This window comes from Chelonia mydas, chromosome 2 (assembly GCF_015237465.2).
Source record: "Chelonia mydas isolate rCheMyd1 chromosome 2, rCheMyd1.pri.v2, whole genome shotgun sequence".
In the NCBI taxonomy this organism is placed as follows: Eukaryota; Metazoa; Chordata; order Testudines; family Cheloniidae; genus Chelonia; species Chelonia mydas.
In genome coordinates this window covers 170,795,498-170,808,609 of record NC_057850.1, presented here as the reverse complement: position 1 = coordinate 170,808,609, position 13,112 = coordinate 170,795,498, and positions in this window count along the sequence as shown.

The following is a 13,112-nucleotide window of genomic DNA, read 5'->3' as shown; positions in this document are numbered from 1 at the left end:
GGCCTACATTTTCAAAAATGACTAGTGATTTGGGGGCCCAACTTAAGATACCTTAAAGAGGCTTAATTTTTAAGACATGAGGGCTCAGCATTTTATGAAAAAATAGAGCCCTCCAAGCTTATTGAAGATCTGCATCTAGAAATTGAGGCACCAAAGTATAGCCCCGTTTGAAAATTTAGCATTAGACGTCTAAGCATGTTTGAGCTCTATGAACACCCCCATACACACTTAAAACAGATACAATCCACTGTTCAATACAGATTTGCACTACGCTTGCGACCTAAATTATAAATGCCTTTTTAAAAAATATCCTGAAGGTAATGGATGCCTAAAATACATCAGCTCCCTTATCAAAGGAGTAGGTTGTCCCCGCTGAATACACAGTATCAGTGTTTCCTGATATGCATATTATCTACATTGTTAGCATTTTCCCGGTGCTGTTTGTTTGGGTTAGAAGGACTTATTGTACCCCCAGTGTTGAAAGATGAATAGGCCTATCAACCAAGCAGCATAATAAATCTGTTGGACTGTGTGTGTCGCATGCCACCCCTCCCTCTTTCTTCTTAGTGTATGATATAGCTTATTGCAGCATGACAGCTGTTAGCAGAAAAATAGTGCAGTGGCCATAAAAAGTGATTTACACTGTATTACCAAAGCAGCTACATTTAACAGGGTGGGGCAGCAAACAAGTGAAATCTGAAGTACACCATATAGATTCATGAAACATGGGAAGCTGTGAAATGCTCAAACTGACAGTGAAATTCTCCCTAGGTCTCCACCGCAAGGTTGGACTAATAAAGGGAGTAATTGGTGGTGATAGTTGTGGGTGTTCAGAATTTCCTAAATGCCACAGCTGCTTTCACTGGAATATCAGAAGTGTATTAAATTAATCTCTTAATAGGAATGTAAAGATCCTTCCCATCAAACTATTAAAAAAAACCTAATTCAGGGTGGCAGCTGGCAGAAAGAGAAAAATGCACCAAGCAGGAAAGTTAATATTAACCTTCCACTACTCAGAGGCTGAATAGCAGCCACAGCGTAGAGAAGATGAGCTAACTACAATGGTCCCGAATCTCTAGTTCATCACCCCATTAAATGCTGATGTAAACCCACTGAGTTGCACTAGTGTTTGTGTGCTGTAACTCCTCCTTGGATGTTGAAACTGTGAGAGCTGGGGAAGTCTATGAGTTTACAATATATCTTTTGCAAATAAACACGGTCTAGTAACATCTTCGGCATTCTTGCCAATAAATGATGTAAAATATCAATCTGGGACACAGAAGTAGGTTTAGAGCCTCCATGGTCAGATCATTCCTTGGTTTCTGTTCAACATATGCTGTGTACATACACTCTAAACACACACATAAATATATACACACATACTCAGGCGTCGACTAAATGTGACGGTTTTGATTTTCTTTTCTCTGAGTCAGTACTAAACCAATACTCCACCCCATGTTGCCTAATGGGTAATGGAATTTGGTCAGGTCAAGAAGGTTAATAGCCCATCTCTTGTGAAAAGTGTCATGGGATCTTTCATCATAAGTGGTCAGGACCTCAGGTTTCAATCTCATCTGAAAAAAAGCACACTGACTCATGGACTTTGGGTATAGGTATAGTAGTGAGACAGAGGGAAATGTGCCGGGTATTAAAGCTTTTCTAGACAAACAGTTAGTGTGCAGTAAACTGGGATGTCAAATCTACAGCGTGCTAGTATGCAACACATTAACTGCCCACGTGGACACTCCTAGCATGCACAAAAAATTCCCTAGTGCACATTGGCATAGTTCTGTATCAAAGCACACTAGGGATCTTTTAGTGAATGGTGACAGGGTCCAAACAGACAGAATGCAGCAGGCTAGTGAGCTGTATATTTACATCCCATTTTGCTGCTCGCTGAGTGTTAGTCTAGACAAGCCCTGAGTCTCCCTTCCATATACTTATTAGACTCAGTGAGCCTCAGTTGATGGGCGTTGATGAAATAATAGTATGAGGGGGTATAGCTAGAGAGGAACCAAAGCATCTATTTTACTTTTTGATTTGAATAACTATGCTCAAGGAACTGCAGTCTGGTAGACATATGCGCACAAATGCATCTCATGCCACATTCTCATCTAGATTGGATTGTATTAATTTTGCATACAGCAGTTGCCTTTAAAAATTTATCACAATATTCCTTGTAATATTTACTAAGAATAGAGACTATCATGATTAACTTTATCTATTTTCAAAGGTTATATTAGAAATTTTTAAATGATAACCACTGTAGCCTGCCTAAATATCTGGTGTACAAAGAATGTACACCAAATGACAACTGAGGAGACATAGAGCCAGTTACAGAAGGTAGAAGCTCTGGGGCCACATGCAAAGGCATACCTGTGACTGGACATAGATTATTACATTTGCATGAGCAGTCAGGTACAGTACTTGCATGTACAAATAAATGGTTAGTTAGAAGTGTAATAAACCATTTATGCATACAATTACCTAATTTGTGCACACAGTCACAGGGTAGTGGAGAATGGTGACTTAATCTTACACTTACTCTCCTGTTGTTTTCATGCCACAACTCTTTCTTTTCTTCTCCTTGGTTGTAGATCATCTTACAGGTTTCAGAGTGGCAGCCGTGTTAGTCTGTATTCGCAAAAAGAAAAGGAGTACTTGTGGCACCTTAGAGACTAACCAATTTATTTGAGCATAAGCTTTTGTGAGCTACAGATCCCTTCATTGGACTTTATGTATCCGATGAAGTGAGCTGTAGCTCACGAAAGCTTATGCTCAAATAAATTGGTTAGTCTCTAAGGTGCCACAAGTACTCCTTTTCTTTTTATCATCTTACAGTAGTTTACGCTTGCTTACCAACTTGAAAATTACTACCACTTACATCACCTCTGAAAACGTCTCTCTGTGTCTCAGGCAATCCCCTGAGCTATCCAGTCCCTCTGTCTGTCTGTCCTGGGTCTCTGTAACGTGCCAAGCACCACAGTATCTAAATACTGTACAAGAATGTGGGGAATATCTAATGCACTGAGACAGATGCTGGGGTCTTTACTTCACCTCAGTGTGAGTTTACTTGAATAAAGATTAAGGACCTCAGGATTTGGCCCACCATGCTTAGGTAGGATTCAGATGCCCCAAAACACTGTTCCTACCATTCCTACTTTTTAATGATTTATGGATGGACTGCATACTGTAATTAGGGTATTGTATTACTGTTTGTAAAACATTTCATCCAATTTTATATATTTGTACCAGAAATCCGACATAATGGTTAGGATCCCCCAAAAAAACCCTTTAGGTTTTATCTAATCACATTCCTTGAGATGATGGCAAAATAGTATCGCTACATTTGTTTCATACTGAGTCCAACCACAATTATCTCCTCTTGAAAAGAGTGTTCAGTTCAAGTCCCAACTATATACATCATATCCAGGGACATAAAGACTTACCAGTATAATAAGATCTTATATTTACATAGCATCTGTCCTCTGAAAAGGTTTTAGAAAGTGAAATACAAATCCTACGCATGCTACTGAAGTGCAGCAGTCCTTAGAGTAAAATGCAGCAACTATTTAATAGTACAGAATAATATTACACAATAATTTGTCAGAAAGTAAGAATACTCCATGCAATTGACACTTTAGGTAGGCAGCGTGTCGCAACTGTAGGCGGTGCTCTGTGATTTTTAATTACTACAAATGTTTGCACCACTACTCGGACAAAAAGAGCCAAGAGCTTTGAAATGACCACAGGTGACTGGGGCTTCATTTTTATGCTTCATGCCAAAGTCAGTACCTCCAGCAGCATAGTGCCACTTTGCACCCTACTAGCGCATCTGTTCAATACTGACTCAGAAGCAACAGAAGTCAACACCACTCCCTGAAATGTCTGTGGGTTACTTAGAGAGCTCTCATCCAAGAACTTACCCACCCTTCCTAGATTGTAAGAACTGACAGGAACACAACATAACGAGATGTGGCTGCAAGTAGAACCACGGTAGATGGTTAGATAGCTAAAATCCTGTGTATGAGAATTCTAAATGTCTTATACTGCAATTGTTTGTAACTGCATTTTCCATATACTACTAATGTATCAGCAGAATATTCTCTATTGCCTGAGGTTAGAACAAAAGGAAAGATACCCCAACAATGTGTAAAATACAATGAGCTCACAGTATAGCTGTCATCATTCCAGAGACCTTTTAAACCTGACAGTGTGTCGCATCTGAATTAAAGCAAAATGTTAGTTGTGCTGCCAAAACCAAAGACTGTTGAGAGAAAACGCTGACTGATGAAGAACATACTGTGTTGTAGTTTTGAATATATTTGGGGGTGAGGTGTGCAATGATTATATATACAGTGAAAAGCTGAAGGAACTTTCATTTCTCTCTTCTTCATCTTGGTTACTGTGATGTGGTCTTTTTGTTGTAGGAATGTATATTCATAGATTTTAAGGCCGGAAGTAACTGTTCTGATTATCTTAGTCCGACCTCCTGCTTAACATGGGCCAACAGAATTTCTCCCAGTAATTCCTGCAACAAAAATAATTATACTTTCTCACTACAGAAATGACACTTAGGATCATTAGAGAGGACTGTGTGGTATCAGATGAGGAGTTGTTCATGTAGATTGAAGCAGGAAACGTTTCTTTTTTGTTTGTTATTCCTTTTTATTTTGAATGGCTGTGTAAAGTGTACAGATCAAATTAGATGGCTGTGTGTTCCAGTCCCCATGTTTTTCCTGTTATGCCAAGTTACAGGAAAGGGTTTCATAAACCAAAAGACTGGGCCAGATAGAAGGCACTCTTTGTATTGTGAAGAGATGCAATCAGTTTTCTTTTCAATAGTACAGACTTTCTGTCCCTTCATCTCTATTCAGTAATTGTATAAGGTAATGTAATGGCCACGACTGCTTCCAGAAGAGGGAATGTATTGATCCATTCACTATCTTATGTTGACTAGCTGTGATTTAAGAGTCCATGTCCTTTCTGGCTGGTGATGGCCCGTGGGGAAGTACTACATCCCTTACTTGTCAAGGTCTCTCTTAGAGAAGGCAGTCTACTTATTGCTTTGAAGGAAGCACTGGTGTGGCCTTTGCTAAAGAAGTCATTGCTAGACACTGACAACCTTGCTATTTGTTTGCCAGGATGATATCTTCCCTTTTTTTGGGTAAGACTGTGAAGAAGGTTATGGTGAGACAGCTCTCACAGTATCTAGATGCCTTTGATTTTCTTGACCCTTGTCAATTGGGGCACAGACTTAGCTATGGCACAGGGACTGCATTGGCCAATGATCTCCTCCTGGCAATGGATGAAGTCCAGGTGTCCGTGGTAGGATTATTAGATCTCTCCACTACCTTATATCTAGCTGATCACAAGATGCTTCTGACTCACCTGTGGGATTGCTCCTCAATGGCTTCATTTTTTTCTCTGAGAGACTTCAACAGGTAGTTGTGGACAACTGCTTCTCTTCCCAAAGAGCTCTCAAATGTGAAGTGCCGCAGAGGCCTTTCTGTCACCCTCCTGCTCTATATATATACGAAGCCATTAGGAGGATGAGTAAGGATGCATGGAGTTCAGTGTTTTCTGTATGCTGACAACACCCAGCTGTATGTCTCTATCTTGTCTGATTCAGATGATGCACATCAGTGCCTCAGACGCTGTCTAGTCAAGATTGGAGCATAGATGAGAGCAAGCCAACTGAAACTCAACCCAAGCAAGAGTGAGGTGATGATGGTGGTTTGGAGGAAGCATCCAGAGGGGAAAACAAAGGTAATATGAGTGCCTTTGATTGAAGGAATACATCTGCCATTAGTTACTAAGGTTCACAACTTAGACTGATTTTAGATCCCCAGCTGCTGCTGACAACCATATTACAGCAATTATCCAGTCAGCTTTTTGTCAGCTGCTTCTGGCTAGGAGGGTGCAACCTTTCCTTTTGGAAAAGGACCTTGCCACTATTGTCCATATTTTTGTCACCTCACTGAAGCTGGTGCAGGGCACAGTGCCTTGCTTATTGAGTGGAGCTTCTTGCTGGCAGGGTATTCTCTGTGAGAACTTCAAGACTCTGGAACTTGTTCCTCCACTGGTCCAAAATTGCCCAAAATACATCTGTTTGATAGGGGCTCTGGAGAGGGCTGAGGGTATGCTGGCTGAGTTCCTGTGGAACTGATCTGAATGCGGCTGAGATTTAATTGAATTGTAAAAAGAAAAGGAGTACTTGTGGCACCTTAGAGACTAACCAATTTATTTGAGCATAAGCATCTGATGAAGTGAGCTGTAGCTCACGAAAGCTTATGCTCAAATAAATTGGCTAGTCTCTAAGGTGCCACAAGTACTCCTTTTCTTTTTGCGAATACAGACTGACACGGCTGTTACTCTGAATTGAATTGTATTTACTGTATACGTAATTCTGTTGGCCTTCCTACAGCCTTGGATTTTAAATCTAAATAAATAGATAAGTAAAAATACATGGGCTTTCTGTCCAGCTCCAATTCTAATTCAAAATTACTATACTGGTTTTCAAAACTCCTCAGGGACTTCTCTGCATTACCTCTCTGACCCCATGCTTACCTACCTTCTTGCATGCTGAATGTAACTATACTGTTGCCAAGCTCCATTTGGCACAGCCGAGAAGAGGAGCTTGCAAGGGTAGCTTTAAGCTTTAAATTAGGCAGGCTTGTACAGAAGTCTCTGGGTACCTTACATCAGCTGGAGATTGCCAGAGGGCAGCACATTTGAGTCCTTCCCCCTCCCAGAAAAACACACTCCCATATGGGTGGGTAGGTGGCTGTGTCTAAAGCCAGTATTCAGAGGGAATCCTCAACTGCCCACCTTGGACAATTTTCGGTTCCCTGGCTGCCCTGTGTCTTCCTCCTGCAGTTCTTCATAATGTAAGGTTGCTGTGCTTTTGTTTACTCTTTTATAGGAACTCTCCCCCTTTTCTCACCTGGCTACATTCTGATCTCACTGATACTAGTGAAAATCAGGAATGAATCTCATGAAATTACTCTGGATTTACTCCTGTGTAACTCAGATCAGAATTTAGGCTTCAGATTCACTTCTCTTAAGCCTAGACTCAAAAATCTTCCTTTTCTCTTTAGCTTAAGAATGCCATAATGTTCTGCTGTGCATTAAAGTATGGCTTAACTCTGAAAAAAGTGACTGTAAAAATGGCATAGTCTGTAAATAGTTTCTGCATCAAAAGTGATCATTTTATAAGTGAAAAGCAGTCTTTTCTAAATACTAGCTCTGCAAATGCACTAGGGTTTGAGGGTGAAGCTAGATTCTTTTTCCTGGCACATCGTCATCATATACTGCAGGCCAGTTTAGGCCTTCCGAAATTGTAACCCCAAAGTGTTTAAATACAAACCTGTCAACCCCATTGCCTTCAGTGAATTTGCGTAGGTGTAACTGATTGGAGCTCAGTAAACATTTCTAGAGACTATGCCAAAGATATAACAGAATACAACTCATTTATGGTTCTCACTCAAGGCTGGCAGGGCTAATGGAAGTAAAAAATGGTAAAGAACATTTTTGTTATCAGATATAACTCTGAATACACAGAAGAAATAGTTCTGTTGAGAACAAATCGCTCCTTAGGGATGTACCTTCACTTTTCACTGCCATTTGAGGCTTAGGTGAGATGCTAGTTCCATATATTAATGATTAGCAGTCTAAATTACCATGAAGGATGTCCAAGTCCCAGTCCCAGGCCCTCAAGGTCTTTAACATGCAAATCTGACTATGCATCTCTTCTGTGCTGCTAAATGTACCAGGCAGGTCTTCATTATCCATTGCTGTCAATAGAAATGTCGATGAATTTAAAGGTTTCAGAGTAGCAGCCGTGTTAGTCTGTATTTGCAAAAAGAAAAGGAGTACTTGTGGCACCTTAGAGACTAACAAATTTATTTGAGTGTAAGCTTTTGTGAGCTACAGCTCACTTCATCGGATGCATTCGATGAAGTGAGCTGTAGCTCACGAAAGCTAATGCTCAAATAAATTTGTTAGTCTCTAAGGTGCCACAAGTACTCCTTTTCTTTTTGATGAAGTTAAAGCAGAAGTACCTGGTTTGGGGAAGTGGTAGTTTGTTAAACTACCCTGTCAATCAGGGTATGCCAAGGTGGCAGTCTGTCAGTAAAGGCATTAAGTGGAAATGGGGGATGGAGTACATTATAGCATGAAGAAACTTGCACATCTCCTTGCAGTCAAAGGTCTGTCTTTGATTTTCCTTTAGAAATGTATCAAAAATGTGGCATAAAAAGTACAGCTTTTGTCATATTGAGAATAATAATGTGTTAGGAGACAAAGGAACAAAGGCTGGAAGTTGAGGGAAATAAAAAAAAAAGGAAAGAAACAAAGAAAAAATGAAGATGTGAAACAGTTGTGTTTAGTTTGAAAAATCCTTCATCTTTTCCCCTCTCCCCTCTTCTCATTTAATATACTCGAAAATGCTGTGTTTGGAAACCTACATGAATCTAAATTTAGGCCCACTGTGACTTTACTCTGCATTTCTTTATCATAGTTTAGTCTTCCATATATCATTTTGTGGAAGGACTGTGTGGCAGGCTAATGGTCTATTGCCCATGTCTTGTTTTATAAATATTTATTGCCCACTGGTGTGTTCATATCTTTGAAGTTACACCCATGTCTCCTTTTCAGTCTACACTCCCTCCTTTTCCCTATGGGAAAAAAAGAAAACCTTGTATAACATTTATGTTTATACAAGAATGCCTTAAAGGCCGTTCTTAATTTTTTTTTCTTTTATCTACATCTTCCCACATCACTCATCTTTGTTTTGTTTTGGGTTGTTTTTGTTCCCCCCCTTCTTACTTCTTAGACAGTGTAGGCCAGGAATAATAAACTAAACAGCATAATCTCTGCTGCTGTTGTATGAATGCAGCAGGCCAGATCTGGTCATTCACAAGTTGATTTACTCACAGAGCTGGCTTCCAACGGGTGCCTACAGCCTGTGCGACTAGAACAGCTTGCAGGGGTTGAATTTGAACTTGCTGGAAGAAACACTGACTAGCCTTTGAGTGAGAGATGCTCAAAAGATCACCATCAGAGATTGAGCTGCCTGGACTTGGGGATTATGTCGTTTTGTGATTCAGAAGGAAAGGAATTTATAAAAATGTCAATAAAATTAATAATATTTGGCTATAATTACATGGGTAATAAAGCTGCCTGATTTTGCTGCACCATAGTAACGTGCCAACCTCAGAGGCAGGAAGTAGCCTGGGGAACCACATATTAGTCCAGTTGTGTTGCCAGGAAGCGAGTCAGTGTGTGCTGCTGACCCAGTGGCAGGACTACCCGCCACTATTAGGGCACTGGGCGGGGACCCGGTGGAGTAGGGTGGACCCAGGTTCCCCAATCCCTTGGGAGGACCCAGGTCCCCCAACCTACTCACCCTAGGCTGGAAGTCCTGTGCCTTATTTGTGACCTGCCCCAGCCAGGAGGCTGTGGGCTCCTAGACTGTGATTGCTGTGTGTTCCAGCCCAAAGGCTGAAGCTAAGGACTGCTTGCTGCTCGACCCTATCTAGAGGGCAAGAGCCTCAGACTGTTACTTGCTGTCTGCCCTAGACAGGAGGCTTTGAGCTAAAGACGGCTCCTTGTTCTGTCCTGCCCAGAGGGCCAGGCCTATAGACTATGTGGCTCAGCCCCAGCCAGACGGCCAGAGCCTCTAGTCTAGAGGGAATTGGAGAGGGAATAGACAGTGCTCAATAAGTTTTACTCCTAGGGAATTCTGTGCTACTACCCAGGCACAGAATTCATATCGTCTGCAGATTTCTTTGCTCCCCTGCAGAAAAATGGGGAAGCAAAAAAATGTTCAGGGGACACATGCCCCTCCCCCGATAGCCCAAGTGCTTCTTTTCGGGTGCCTGGAGCAGCTGGCAGAGATGTAAATCACCACAGGGGTGGAGGGGCTGGGCGTGCGTATGTGGGGAGATGTTAATCACGGCCAAGGGGCAGGGCTGGGTGGGTGTGTGTGCAAATGAGCAAGAGAGACTGTATCCCTCTTGCTCTCTATTGCAGAGCACCCAGCGTAGAGGTTGTTTGGAGAAAGGTGTGAGGCAGGCTCTGTCCCCTGAGGCAGAGCAGAAATGTAGCAGCCAGCCTGCATAGTTGTTTGTTAGTTAATTGGTTCCTATTGTTAGTTAATAGGTCCCATTCTTAGTCAATTTCCCAAGAGCATAAAACACATTGTAAAAGTTTTAAGGCTCCTTTACATTCCCAGAGTGGTGTAAACGAGCCTTATTGTAAATGACAGTAAGGGAAGCCTCAGATAGGAAGATCTGTGTGCTTTCTGGCTTTTTTTTATTCCTGTGCCAGAGAGGTACGATGGGGTTAGATTACAGTTTAGGATCTAGTTTACTTACACATTTAAAGAAAAAAAAGACTTTGAGGGCAAATAAAATGTTTATCGAACAGTCAATAACATGTCAGGGCAATCAGAACCAAGCACTTTCCAAAGTATCCAGCCAGGATTATAACTGGAATGCAGGGTTACCAAGTATTTAAAACTTAACTCTCATGTGTTTAGGTAATGCTGAATAGTTATAGTGACTTTTTTCTGTATTGTAGTTTAAACAAATTACCAAAATAAATTGGTTTGATTATATTGCATTATTTTGACAAATATAAAGAATTTTGCAGAACTTTTGACTTTTTGGCTCAGAATTCAGACTTGGGTATCTTCCACTAGCTTAACCCAGGAGTAAATGTTAGAGGCAAACAGTAGAAGGGAGATTGGAGATTGTATTTTATAATGGAGATAAAATGGGAGCTCTTCCACAAATAACTTAACTCCTGGTGACCTTTATGCTTTTGAAAGGCTTAGGCAAATGGCACTCAACTTTGAATAGCCACTTGCTTGGTTTATACTTGTATGTATGTTGTCTTCTTTTATATTTTCAGGTCTTTTGGGTTTCTTTGTATTCAGTTATCTTATTGAAATATGGGACCAAATTCTGCTTTCAGATAACCAGTGTAAATCAGGAATACACCAACTGCAACAGGACTGGGCCATAATCTGTAGCTTAACGAAGTAAAAGAAAGACATTCTTGCTTTTCTGTATGTTTTGGAGAAGCAACCTGCGCATGAGCCTTTCTTGGGGAGCTGTGTTGGTTCCTGAGGCCAAAGTTCCTCTCAATATTGTTCTAGTCTGAATAAAGCTGTTGCAACGTTTTAGAACCTGTTTCGGTCTCTTGTCCTGTTAAAGCGCAGCCACTAATAATTAAGGTGACAGATATTTGTCTTGTAAGAGATAAGAACAACTTCATCATCAAATGATGCAAAATGGATAAGACGCACCAAAGAATTGTGCCATAGCTCCCTGGCATTGAGTTGCAGTGGTTGGTTTGAATTTTTGGCATTGCATCAATAAATTGTGATAGCTCTATTCAATGATAAAGTAATTGATGAGCCCCTCAGTTTCTGGGAGGGTGCGGGAGAGGCTTGGAGGCATCTCATCTATTTCAATTCCCCATTGTAGATGCTGTAAGCAAAGGTGCCCTTCTTGGCATCTGGATTACTGAGATGGAGATAAGGGTGTTCATTCTCTTTTCCTCTGGCTGTGGGAAGGATGAGTGGAACCTTACAGTTAATTTAGATTCCTCACTCTCCACAGAGTCTAGCTGCTGGCGTCTTGCATGCTACCTTCTTTGTCACTCCCTGTTCTGTTTTGTATACAGAGCTATAGTACAGCTATAATGCTATAGCATTCCATTTGCTCTACCTTGAATCTCCAGCAGAAAGAGAAGGGCAGTGATGAGGCCCATGGAATCTTTCAGGGCCACATGTAGGACCAAGAAGAGATGCAGGCAGCACGTGAGCCACTTTTAGGTCACTCCTGTAGTGACATGTGTGGAACTTGGAGGGTAGAGCGCAGGTTGCAGGAGGAAAGAGTTTGGAGGAGGCACCAGCAAGTTAGTCTGTGTGCACATGGCTTGAGTGCTAACTACAATTGCAGTAACTCTATAAATAGTTCTCATGATAAAGAGCTGGTTTGGTTTTAGCAACATTAAATCCTCTCATATTATTACCCAGTATATAGTACGTGAAACAACTCCCACAAGACAACTAACCCTATGAGGGACTGGAGAGACTGTGACATTTACATCACAATGTTTACCTTCTGTTGTGCTCTGCAGTGATGCAAATGTCAGAAGTGCCAGGATCTGTGGAACCATTCTTCAGCACCTCTCCGTTAATCTAGTCACGTCTATTTATTAATTGTTTAATCTCCTATTAATGTTTGGCAATTTGTTCTTATGATATTGTACTGAGCATACTCAATTTTGCCAGGGATTGCTCCATCAGTGTGGAACGCACCTCCTTGGTCTCTATTGTTCATTATATGAAGCATTTCAGCAAGAGTTAAAATAATAGCTACCGTACTTAATACCAATGTAAAGGACAAAATGATGTACATGGCCCTTAATAGTAATGTAAGAATGCTGGATGACACCGTGCTCCCATCTATTATATGCTTCCACCAGGGGTCAATGGCCTGATGCCTCAGAGAGAGGAGAACATCCCTCGAGTGAACAATGTGAGGTTGATTTCACTTTTATCGCTGTTAGTCACTTTGCACCTTGAAGCATAAGGACTGATCGCCCTCATAGCCTTGTCTTGCTAGTGCAACTACTGGTACCATTTAGATTTCTTTTGCTGGCACAGCTGCAAATAATACATACATGTTAATAAAAGTATTCAATCCCTTATTGAATTCCTGCAGCATTGTTAGTGCCAATGATTTTCTCTGGCAGTGACTGCTGATTTGCTGAAAAGTGGCATTCAAGTTAATAACCCAGAAGAAAGAAAGTCAATTCTCCTGGCTCTGCAGAAAAAGTTCTGATTATTGAAAGGCCAACTGGCAGCAGCCATGGAGTGCACTTAAACAATCTATCATAAAGGCAATCTATCATAAAGATGAACCTCAATATTCCTGCTCCCTGCAGCTTGCTATATTGGAACATTCCAATGGTCCATCTAGCCTGGACTAGCTGTATTCGTAGGCAATCAGGACTGCTAAACAAAAAAGAAAAAACCCTCAGAGTTTATAGTACTGAACTGCGAAGTACTATACCACCGGGGGAATTTCTTCTTT